Raw genomic sequence first — 11,818 nt, 5'->3', positions numbered from 1 at the left:
CCCGGTTCCCCTGCATCGGCAGGCGGACGCGCAACCACTGCGCCACCAGGGAAGCCCGCCTCAATATGCTTTGATAATACTCAAGTTGCAAATAGAAGTACTCTCTGTTCCTTCCCACTCCTTCCTATGTAATTCTGCTACCCAAATTGATGTTCTTAGCAGCTTCTATAACATATGTTCACAGTTGTTTTAACTTTGGAGTGCCAGTCATTTGTCTAACATATTTATATATCTCAATAATGTGGACCCTAAAATAAACAAATGGTTTGTCTCCATAACATTTCTAACATCCTAGAGTCCCTGAGGAAGTGCTAGGTTTATTTTCACAGCCAGTTTTTGCCTTTGGCTGCCCTGGGTCCTGGCTTCATTCCCAGATTAGGTCCTGGCTCCTGCTAGGAGTCAACCAACTACTGAAAATGCAGAGACTTAAAAGCCAAAAGACTGGAAAAGAAGAGCATGAAGAGTCAGCCAGCCTGTCAGCTAGCCAACAGGCTGTATCTGGGAGGGGGTGGGGTAGGCCGAACAGAAGCTCCTGCCAACCATCAAAGGGATTCCAGGGTAGACCCCAGAACATCTGGGACAACCTGCAGGAAGGTCAGGTGTGGAACTGTTCTGAACCTGAATCCTGCCTATAACTTAACAATTCTTCTTATTTGATTATGTTCCACAAGGGCCTTAGCTTTTATCTCCTCCTTCCATCATGCTTTCTCCTTTTTCACAGGCTTCAGTAATAACTTCTGCCCTTAGCAGGTAATAAAAGTCCTTTCTGCCTTGTTAACTGCCCCAGTAGAACATGAGTTGGCCTAGTTACCCTAAAAGTCTGTATTCAGGGTAGAGTGTATGCCTGAGATGCTTATAAGTTCCTAATAAGATAGCAGGCTGGCCCTCAACCCTCCTAGAAACTCTGGAAATCAGTCCTCCTAGGAAGTCCAAGAGCTTTACTCAAATATGAGGGTTGCCTCAGTCAGCTCTTCTGTGTTCACAGATGCAGAGTATTAAGCAATAAAGAGCAAAAGGAGTGTTGAGCAAACAACATATAGATGTGGGGTACTGAGCAATAAAGAACAGAGAACCAGCCTGTCCCAGGAATCAGAGGCAGCGGTTTCAAGTACAGCCTACCCACAATCACCATCTCCAAGTGCAGGTGGGAGGAAAACCTCTCCCAGTGGAATCACTGGGTTAATACAAGCATTTTGTTTCAGGAAGAGTTTTTCCCCTTTCAGATGTGTCCTCCATTCTGATGTATTATTTTACTCTAAATTTAGCCTAGGCCAAACATTTAATTTTAATACTACTCCACCTCATTTTCTGGTACGTTCTATATATCTACATATTTAAAAGCAATAAGTCCACAAGGAATCCCTGTGGTCTTAGAACTGTTTAGTGTCTGAATTGTGGTAGCAAATACATGAACTTACACAGGTGATCAAATGTATAGAACTTGGGCTTCCCTGGTGGCACAGTGGTTAAGAATCCACCTACCAATTCAGGGGACATGGGTTTGAGCCCTGGTCCGGGAAGATCCCACATGCCACGGAGCAACTAACCCATGTGCCACAACTACTGAGCCTGCGCGCTACAGCCCGCAAGCCACAACTACTGAACCCACAAGCCACACTACTGAAGCCCGCCCACCTAGAGCCCATGCTCCACAATGAGAAGCCACCACAATAAGCCTGCGCACTGCAACGAAGAGTAGCTCACACTCACCGCAACTAGAGAAAGCCTGCGTGCAGCAACAAAGACTCAACACCCACCCCCGCCAAAAAAAAGGTATAGAACTTAATACACACATAGTACATACCAATGATTGCAAGTAAAACTGGGGAAATCAGAGTATGATCTTTGGATTATATATACGTCAATATCTTGGTAGTGATATTATGCTACAGTTTTGCGAAATGTTACCATTGGGAGAAACTAGGCAAAATGTACAAGAGATCCTTTTACATTATTTCTCACAACTGCATGTGAAACTGCAATCATCTCACATTACAAATAATCTTTAAAAATAACAGTAAATCAAGCAAACAATCTGCTAAATAAAATATATTCCATCTCCCCAAGCCTTGAAAAATGTACGTCATAACCACCTGGAATTCCGGCTTCAAATTTCAAGTTCTCTCATTCCTTGGAGTTTCACACAGGAGTGTGGCTGCCCCAGGATACCCACGGATCCCCAGAGTACCCATTCCAGGTGCACCCCTCTTCTCTTCTTACCTCAGGCTCCACCTGCACTGTGCCAGATGCCTGAAATGCACATTTGTGCCCAGGAACACACAAGCTCTGTTTACACCCCTCCCATCCCTCAAGCAGAGCCCCATGGCCATCACAGGCAGGCTCCGAAAGCAGGCTCAGAGTCCTATGCACGTGAAATTCTGGGGTCCTACGTGTTTGGAGCTAGTCTTTGGGGTGGAGCCGGAGTGCAGCAGGCTCTAGATGGGCACACCCCCTTGGCCCTGCTAACTCGTCACATCTTGCCAAGCAGCATAGTCAGAAAGGGCCGTGAGCTGTGTCCAGGGCACCGGCCTCTCCGATCAAAGACTAAGGTGGTGTCAATCATTATTACCATTTTATAAATAAGAAAATTGTGACTTACAGAAATTATGCCTCTCGTAATTGATAACTGGTAGCAGCAGGTTTCCCGCTAGATCTGTCAGAGTCCAGAGACCTGTTGAAATCTGAGTGTAAGTCCATTTTACTGTCTTTAAGGGGTCGACGAAGGCCCTTCCAATCCCCTCACAGCTATTGTAGTCATGAGCCAGATATATAAGTTGCCTTTCTCAGGACTCGTGCAGTTCATTTAATGGGACAGATTATCATTGAAATTGAATTCAACTGGCGTTCATTGAGAACCTACACCAGTCCTTCAGACACTGCTCATTATTTGCAGGGCCAGCTCATTAATCTTGATTAATTCAGGTGCCAAGGCTGCAACATAAAAAAATAGATGCTAAACTTAAATAAATGTTATGCAGTCACCAATATAAAGAGTAATACTTTAGCAGGCATTTGTAAGACACTTCTAAGCATTTTTCTCTATTTTTTCATTATTTCCAGAAATTCACCTCTAGTTCTTAAAGAATAGATTAATTAAATAGGATGATACACAAAGCATGCCCTCCCTTGCCCAGGCAGGGAAACACAATAGGGACAAAGATAAAGGTAGCCATGGAAAGAAAGAGAAGTGGAGGAGAATAACAGGAAGGTTAAGAGTTTTAAATGCCTTCTAATTTGTCAACTATAGCCATTCCAGGACCTCTCACTTCTAAACTTTAAAAAATGTGAGATACCCTTGCTGCTTCACGTCAGAATGCCCCAGTCGGTTCCTTCAGGTGTCCTCAATATTTCCTACTGATAAAGTGGTTTTCACATTGTGGGACTGACTTCACCCTACATCAAATTGAGTGAGCTGAGTGGTCCATCCTATCAACTGGAGAAAGACAAATTCTTCTTCAAGCTCAGAGGTAAAATAACTGAGACCCCCAGAAACAAGAAAGAAGGGAAACTCCCTGCCACAGAGCACCATGTGTGACTGCGCAAGACCCTAAGGAGCCTTCCTGGGACAGACCACCCCCCCCACAGCTCCCCCTGGCCTCCACCTGCCTCTTGTTTGTAGAGAAACTTTAGCCTCCTAAGCCTTCCCTAAGTTCCAAAGAATAAATTTAATCAGGCAAGTGAGAAAATGCAGAAACAAAGGAAAACAGTCAAGCAAGACAAAAATAATAACAGTTTAGCCATTAAACAAAGTCAAGGACTTTTAGTTCCTCCTCAAGGGCTTCAGATAATATTCTGAGTCATATCCTTTGAGCTGTTTTGCAGATACTAAAACCCCACCAGATGGAAGAAGTTAACTGTATGCCGACCATAAGCACGTAGACCCAGATAGGTTGGAACCAGAAGATTGATGATGTTGACACCCGATTACCTCACCACCAGCCAATCAGAAGAGTGTGCATGAGCTGATCACATACCCGTAACACTCTCCCTCACCTTGTCTTTAAAAACTTTTCCCTGAAAACCATAGGGAAGTTCAGGTCTGTTGAGCAGTAGCCACTCAGAATCCTTGTCTGGTGCCTTACAATAAACGCGGCACTTTCCTTCACCACAATCCAGTGTCAGTAGATAGACTTTACTGCGCATAGGCAAGGGGACCCAAGTTTGATTCAGTGACACATGGACGTTTATCATGTAGCTCTTCTAATGGTCATTTGTGGAGATGAGGCTGTAAGAGAAAAACATGAGGACTTTAGGGTATGAATTGCAGCACCTTTTCTGGCAGCCTAGAGGTGGTTTTTTTTTTTTTTTTTTTTTTTCTGAATTCTCTCTGCATTCCATTTACATGAGGCTATGGAGTCAGAATCTCCGGGTAAGAAACGTGTTACTTTAGTAAGGTAGAATCATACACATTTAGGAAATTATTCTCAGAATAACTTATTTAGTTGGCAGAATCCAGGAATGTTAAATTTGAAAGATGTGAAGAGAGGTCACCTGCCATGTTTTTCCAGGTATAAAATAGGCTGGAATGAAATCAGTCAATGACAGGAGCTGGATCACAAAAGATTAAATAAGTAGAGAGGGGAGTGGTACAATGTCAAGGAAGAGATCAGAGCAAAGGTCAGGAAGCAGAAATGTGGGTGATACATAACAGTGAGGCAGAGATGAGTCTTCTGGACTGGATGGGTGACTGCTAGAGCCAACAGTGCCTCCTGTCTCCACACCTGCCTGCTACCTGCTACTCTCAACATAGCCACCAAGCTCCCTCAAAGGGCTTTTTCCTACCTACTTGAAAGGGTTACCAAGTTCAAGCTCACTCTGCTTGCCGCACGACAGGCCAATAAATCGGAGACGAGGTGCTGAGGCAAGGAATATGACTTTATTCAGAGAGGCGGCAGACCCTGATGTCAGACTAATGTCTCCAAAAAAAACCATCTTATGGGGGTTTGGATGCCAGCTTCTTTCTAGAACAGAGAGGGGGAGGAGGTGAGGAAGTAAAGTAAAAAGGCCATAAGATTTGCAAATGTTTGCAGGAATGGCCAGCCTCGAGGAGAGGAGGATGTGTTAATTTCTTCCTTCTTGCAGCCATGCACAGATGGACAGGGTCAGGATGTTTCTCTGAACAAAGGCACTTTGGTTTAACATTCAGGCAGAAGGGCAGGGTTTCCTGAGGCAGGCTATTGTGTATAGACAGTATCCTTTTAGTGAACAAAAGCAACGGGAAGCAAAGTAAAAGAAACAGATCCAACATGTAGTCAGATTTGGCTCTTCCTTGTTACAATTCCCCACTGTCAATGTCCATTCCACAATCTTGTGGAAAAAGGGGTGATGACTGTTCTAATTGCTTTGTCAGACGGATCTTTCTGGGAGTGTCCGTCATTGGTACCAGTGTTCCAAATGTTGTGTCTTTTGTTCCTCTCTGGAAAGTGTCTCCTTTACACCTCTAGACTTAAAAAAATATTCACAACCTAAAAGTTGAGAGTTATGATTTACTTGGTGGGGATTTTGAGGGCTTCAAGCCCGGGAGACAGCATCTCAAGTTAAGGAATTTAGTGCTTTTCTATGTATGGGAAGATGCAAGAGTCTGGGCTCACTGAAATCATTCCCTTGATATGCACCTCAGCTATCTGGGGCCTGTATCCTGTGTTTTCACATTCTGAATTTCCTCAGGGCTCACCGGCTCACGCTGGAGGGCTGCAATCGCTAATGACTCATGTGGCAGGAAATATTCCATTTCTCAGATCCTCTCCTCTTGGTCAGGAATTTGACCAATATTTGGGAGACATTTCATGATCAACTTTTGTCCCACGGTGCTGGGAGGCTCGTCCCAGATAAGATGAAAATTCTTGATATGCCACTCTAGGTGCTAGTTTTTGGATTAGGCCTTACTGATAATTAAAGATTCTCTGTATCCTCTAATTATGATCCAGGAGACATTTTCCCTTGTTGCTTCTTCCCATACCTAGAATCACACTATTACAATTATTTTATGTTATTAATGTGATCTAATTCCTGAAGATGTTTAGCCGTAGAAGTTTTGTTGGAGGTCTGGTTACACATTAGGTACTATAAGAGACAACATCTTTTAAAATAGACGGGATATATGTAATGTAGCTAGTAACACTGACAAAGACATAATGCAGCAGGGAGACACAAAGCACAAACAATTTGGAAACAAAGAACAAATTAAAACAATGACTAGTATAACTAGTTATAATCCAGTTGCAATAACATGCGACCGATTTAACTGATCAGTCTGATTTAATGAGCCATCCGCAGTTTTACTGTACTGGCCATGCATATTTAGACATGCATGGCCTAATCTTCCAGACAAGCATATGCTACTGGCAGGATCAACTAGGAAGAGAGAAAAAAATAAATGTTTCAATTCTGCTTACAAAGGTATAATTTACCAAATTACTATAAGTCAGAATTAGTTTAAGGGGAAGGTTTTCCTTACACCTGGAAAACACAGATTTAAACCAGTCATTTTTCAGACAGAAACCATTAAAATTATAACCATATTCACCAGTTCACTTAGTCCTATGTAACGAATCCTTTTCGTTAATAGCTTTATGAAGCCATCAGTTTTCCCATTAGAATTTTTCAATTTCTTACCCAGTTCAGCATTATTGTTTCTAAAAGCCAGAAATTTGTATTTATCCAAAGGTCCTTTCTATAAATCTTCTTGAAGAGGAAGCATTTTTGCAAAGGCATCAGAGTGAAACCATAACTGTCTATAATGACAAAAGACTTAAGAAGGCACATTTAAATCTGATTACAATACAATTAACAAAGTAACTTGGTTACTGCTATGACATACAACACTTTCAGATAATAACTAGAATTATGACTGATAACATTTTAACAGGACACGCCAAATTTTTAGGAACTCTATATACTCTCTAGAATACCTGTATCATTTGCCATACAATATAACCTAAGAAGATTAATTATGTATTTAACAACACTTCCCGTGTAATTCAACATACCAAGTGAACCTAATTAGTTAATTAATATCTTACGTTGTTTTAGGTCCCTTTGAAGCATCCCAAAGTTAGCTAGAGGTCAAAGGAACTTCATTATAATTTGATTTGGGAAGTTTTGTCAAACAAAAATATATCAAAAAGGGTTTAAAACACTTAAATAGGATAACAGGTCACTGTGAAACAATAGCTATTCACTTAGCCAGAGTAACAATAAAAGATTTCAAAGTCAAATACTGAACAGATCACTTAAAAGGTAAAGAAACTTAAAATCTGTTATCAAAGGCAGTTCAACATCTTAAGAAACCTTGTCTTCCTAACAGAGAGAAAAGCCAAATTCAAGTTTGTACCAGCTTACTTTTAAAGTTCATTTACTCGATTAAACTTATTTTAAACTGAGTCAATCCTGACCATGTACAAAACTCTTTTCTCAGGGTCCACTTTCCAAAAAACCTTCCATCACTTAACTTATTTTAACACAATTCTAACTTTCAAGTTGTTGATTATCTGGAGAGACTAATTTTAGATAGACATTCCTAAAATATAATTATTTTTAAAATTTATCTAAAGCTCTTATCTCATTTGCATTTTCTTTCCTTAACAGTTTCTTCACATCAAGTTACTTTCCTTGCTGACAAATTTGCAACAGATATAACAAGATTTTATTTAGCTTATATTAAACCTAGGCACAATAGAAATATTATACTTAATGTTGATGACTTTAAAGGCATGTCTATATTAATTAGATCAACAAACAAACATTAATACCAGGTATTAATTTAATACTGAATATTTCCCAGTTCACATGAACCAGAAACTCATTTAGCTCAATTTCTCTTGTATTTAGAATTGCTTGGTTTGTAAGCGCTTACTTTTCTTTAGGCCAATTAAACAGAGCTCATCCACAAATTAATCTCAGCAATGTTATCCAAAGACAAAGACACATACAAGGACACAAACAAACAGAGGGACATCATACTTCTCATTTCAAAATTTCAGCCCTAAGTCAGGTACAGCAATGTAAAACCCATCAGTTTACAAAAAGAGGTGGGATTAAAATTAGGTTTCTGGCAGATGGAACAAATTAAGCTCACGTGTCTAGATGACTGAATTTTTTACAGAAAAGACACTTTGTTGTTTTATTTATCCTTAACAAGTCAATTTCTAAACTATTTTACCCTCTTTTCAAAGTTTGCATTTTAAAAAGATGGCAGAGATGAGGGTTCCTGAGATGAGGGTTTCACATCTCAAAGATACAGGCGAGTTTTTCCTAGGATGACTTTGTTTCCCCTTTGTTTAATATTTACAAGCCTCTTAAGATAAATAGGGAAGGTTTGGGGAGTGGTATTTATTAGAAAGTCAATCAACTTCTTCCCCACTGTCAAAGTTGCCCAGGGCTCCTGTGGGGAAATTAGAATCAGACGCCTCAAGTCTAAGGGAGTCCCCTGGCCTCTTACAGGATGTTGGCACAAGGGAAATTGCCCTGCTGCAGAAGTGGCTCCCGGTCCAAATTTGGTACCCGTTGGGTCTTAGATGGTGATACTAAACCAGGCTCCTGTGCTCTGGGGGTAAACATAGAAACTTCTATTTGATCCCCACGTGTAGGGGAAACAGGAGGCGGTGAATATGATGGCGGCATGGGGCGGGGCGCAGTTGGAACAACTGCTTGTGCAGCCTGCTCTTTTGCAAAACACTTCTAACTGCAAGATCCTATAATAATTGAGTGAACCATTCAGGGGCTGTCGCTCTTCTGATCCTATGTATTGGGTCCACACCCTATTAAAATAGTATATCATGTCTTTCTTAGTCAAAGGCTCACGGCTATGTTTTGCCCATTTATCTAATATACGCCCCAAAGGGCTCTCCTTCGGCATAGATGGAGTATTTCCCATTTTCATAAGTTTGATAACACCAAAACACAAAGAGGAGCAAACAAATTCCAACACAAAAGGCCCAAACAAATTCTAGCATCGATGCACACAAAACCAAAACAAGACCAAGACCAAAACCAACAAACCGGTTCCTGAATCAGGTAGACTTACCTACAAAACCAGTGAACTAGTTCCCAACGAACCGGTTTCAAATCAGGTAGAGTCCAACAACAATTCCCCCTCCAACAGGGTACTCCAATCAAACAAATTTGTTTATGCTGTAAAGGAAAAGCCCAAACTGAGAGGGGAATATGTTCCCAGTATGCAGGCCGACTTACCCTACAAAGTTTGTTGGCTTGCAACACAAAAGAATACACAAAACCAAGGCCAAAACCAACGAACCGGTTCCCAAATCGGGTAGACTTAGCCTACAAAATCGAGTCCATCAACTCGCAGAAGTTGGTCGGTTCCTTGCTTCAACTGCCAAGCGCTGGGGTAGCTGGTGCCGCTTCAGGGAATTTTGAAGGGAAGAGCCTCAGGACAAGTGGTCCTGGCAGCTGCTAAGGCCTTGCTCCAATGTTTCCTGAGAGGGGCCAGCTAGCCACGAGCAGCAAGGCTCCTTGCTGGCTAAGCCAAATTTGTTACCAAGTCCAAGCTTGTTCTGCTCGCCGCACGATAGGCCAATAAATCGGAGACGAGGGGCTGAGGCAAGGAATATGACCTTATTCAGAAAGTCAGCGGACCGAGAAGATGGCAGACTAGTGTTTCCAGAAAATCCATCTTACGGGGTTTGGATGCCAGTTTCTTCTATAGAACAGAGAGAAGGAGGAGGTGAGTTAAGTAAAGTAAAATGGCCATAACATTTGCAAAAGTTCCCTGGAACGGGCCAGCCTCGAGGAGGGTATGTGTTAATTTCTTCCTTCTTGCAGCCAGGCACAGGTGGACAGGGTCAGGATGTTTCGCTGAACAAAGGCACTTTGGTTTAACGTTTCAGGCAGAGGGGCAGGGTTCCCTGAGGCAGGCCATTGTGTATAGACAGTATCCTTTTGGTGAACAAAAGCAACTGGAAGAAAAGTAAAAGAAACAGATCCAACATGTAGTCAGATTTGGTTCTTCCCTGTTACAAAAGGAAACTCAAAGATATCATGCCCTACAGCCTTGTATGATCTAAAGTCTGCCTCTCTCTTCAAATACATTTCCCACCATTCTTTCCCTAGTTTATTCCACTCATCCACTTCGCTCTGCTTGCTGTTCCACAAATACTTCAAGCATGCTGCCACTTCAAGAACTCTGCACTCACTCTACCCTCTGCCTGGAACGCCCTTTCCCTAAATAGGTACACAACTCCTTCCCTCAGTTATTCAAGTCCCTATTCAAATACCCCCTTTGTCCAGAAAAACTTCCTTAACCACTCTATCCTAAATGGCACATATATTCATCTAAATTGCTCTCTCTCCTCCTACCCTTATGATTTCTCCTCAGTAAGGGTTACTAATGACACCATATTATTCTGTTTGTTTATTGGCTGAGCCCCATACTGGCTTTAAAATCTAGGAAAGCAGGGACTATTTAGGTTGCCTGTGTACCCACAATGCCTACAACACACCCAGTATACCCAGTAGAATGTGGTATGTTGAAGCCCTTCATATGTTGATGTCTTAACCTCAGTTTAATTATGTCTGGAGATATGGTCTTTAGGAGATAATTAAGGTTGAATGAGACCATAAGGGTGGAGCCCTAATCCAATAGGAATGTGGTCTTATAAGAAGAGAAGGAGCTCTCTTTCTCTATCTCGCTCCCCTCCCCCTCCCTCTCCCCTTCTCTCCATTCCCCCTCTTCTCTTGACCTTGTGAGGACACAGCAAGGTGGCCATTTTCCAGGCAGGAAGAGAGCTCTCACCAGAAACTGAATTGGCCAGCACCTTGATCTTGGATTTCCCAGCCACCAAAACTGTAAGAAATAAATGTCTGCTGCTTAAGCCACCCAGCCTGTAGTATTTTGTTACGGCAATGACTAAGACAGTAGCCTCCTGATATTTCTGTTCCACAAAATGTTAGAGCTTCTTTCCTGCTCCAAGAGTCTTTGAGAATACTATCCTGGGTGAAACAAGAGAGCAACTGGTGGTGGGTGGTAAATAGGACTGTTTCCCTTAGAGACACTGACTACAAGTCACATATCTATCACTGAGGCAGCCGGCATAAGGACCCCTCTGAAGACACATTATGTGGAGGGAGGTGTAATTTCCCTTGGGACAAACATCCAATTTTCAGAGTTACATTGTGCATTCTCACAGATGAGGAGGGCCACCCTCTGCTGTTTATACCAGTGTACTAAGACACTCCAGGAAAAGCATTTTAAATGGTTTCCATGATCAGAACATCATTTTGAGCCAATACGTTATCTGTATTTTTTTACTATAAAGATTATGTAAAAATTTGGAGTCATAAAAATATTAATATTAATTTTAAAAGAAAAGCAGGATATATACACATTTACATATTATAATCATAACAAATGTTAAAAATACACGCAATAAAATCATAATAGCAAATCATCAACAATGGTTGCCTTGGATGAGGTTAGCTAATTATTACTGAATACTTCCTGGAGCCAGATGGTTTACCTGGGTGACTCATTTCATCTCACAGCAACCCTATGGTATAGTCACTATTAATATCATCTCCATTTTACAACTGAAGAAACAGAAGCACAGACAAGTAAAGTCACATTCCCAAGGTCATACAGTTAGTTGGTGGCACAACTGAGATTTGAACCTACTCAAGTAGACCCTAAATCTGTGCTCCAAACCATACACATTCTGCCAAATATATGGCATTTTATTCTGTCCAATTCCTCAGTTTTTATATGGTAAGCATGCTTTACTCTTACTATGAAAAAAAACTTAAGACTCTCCACATTTCTTGTTTGTTGTATAGAAAAATAAAATAGTATTAAAGGATCAAT

This window comes from Physeter macrocephalus, chromosome 11 (genome assembly GCF_002837175.3).
Source record: "Physeter macrocephalus isolate SW-GA chromosome 11, ASM283717v5, whole genome shotgun sequence".
Classification (NCBI taxonomy): domain Eukaryota; kingdom Metazoa; phylum Chordata; class Mammalia; order Artiodactyla; family Physeteridae; genus Physeter; species Physeter macrocephalus.
The sequence above is the reverse complement of the archived record's forward strand: the minus strand, read 5'-3'. Positions refer to the sequence as shown.